We start from the raw sequence: 1,218 nt of genomic DNA on the forward strand, positions 1-1,218 counted from the left end.
CACACACACACACACGCTTTCACTCACGTTATGCCTGTTCTGGTGGGAGTTATAACGGCAGACTGACGTCACTGTATCCAGTTTGTAAATGGAGATCTGTTATTAAAACATTAAAGCTGAAGCTTTGAGCTTGTGTGTGTCCTGTAATATGTATCATCAGATCATTAAACTGGTTCAAGACATCCAGTAAGGTGTAACTAAGTAGATTCACATATTCCACTGTACTTAAAATTGAAGGTACTTCCATTTTATGCTACTATATACTTCTACTCCACTACATCTCAGCGGTCCAGTCGTTCATCCCCCTCCTGACCATGTATCTTGTCCACATTGGTTAATGTTTCATCCTAAACCTTAAGTACAAATGTGAAAGTCTTCTCAACAAAATGTAGCCTACTTGAAGTATCAAGCTTGAAAGGTACTCCTGTCAGTGTTTTCCTATTATATCTGATGTTTCTGAATTCATGTCCCTGCTGCACTCCTTTACTGTTAGATAGATAGATAGTATGATAGATAGATAGATAGACAGATAGAAGATAGATAGATAGATAGACAGATAGACAGATAGCTAGATGAGATAGATACATGGGTAGATACATAGATACATGGATAGATACATAGATACATAGACAGATAGATACATAGATAGATAGATAGATAGATAGATGAGATAGATAGATAGATGATAGATAGATAGATAGATAGATAGATAGATAGATACATGGATAGATACATAGTAGATAGATAGATGAGATAGATAGATACATGGATAGATAGATAGATAGTAGATAGATAGATGGGAAATGATAGATAGATAGAAGATAGATAGAAGACTAGACAGACAGATAGATAGATAGATAGATAGATAGATAGATAGATAGATAGATAGATAGATAGATAGAATAGAATGGGTAGATAGATAGATAGATAGATAGATAGATAGATAGATAGATAGCTAGATAGAGATAGAGTATAGATAGATGATAGATAGATAGATAGATAGTAGAGTAGATAGATAGATAGATAGATAGATAGATAGATAGATAGATAGATAGATAGATGTTTATTGATCCCAAAAAAATGGGAAATTACGGTGTTACAGCAGCACACGTACATCAGTCCCACAACACAGAATATAAATCTAAATGAGATACTAGGAAAAAATATACATTCTGTACATACATGAAATAATAATAATAATAATAATAATAATAATAA

Source organism: Etheostoma spectabile, chromosome 3, assembly GCF_008692095.1.
Source record: "Etheostoma spectabile isolate EspeVRDwgs_2016 chromosome 3, UIUC_Espe_1.0, whole genome shotgun sequence".
Lineage (NCBI taxonomy): Eukaryota > Metazoa > Chordata > Actinopteri > Perciformes > Percidae > Etheostoma > Etheostoma spectabile.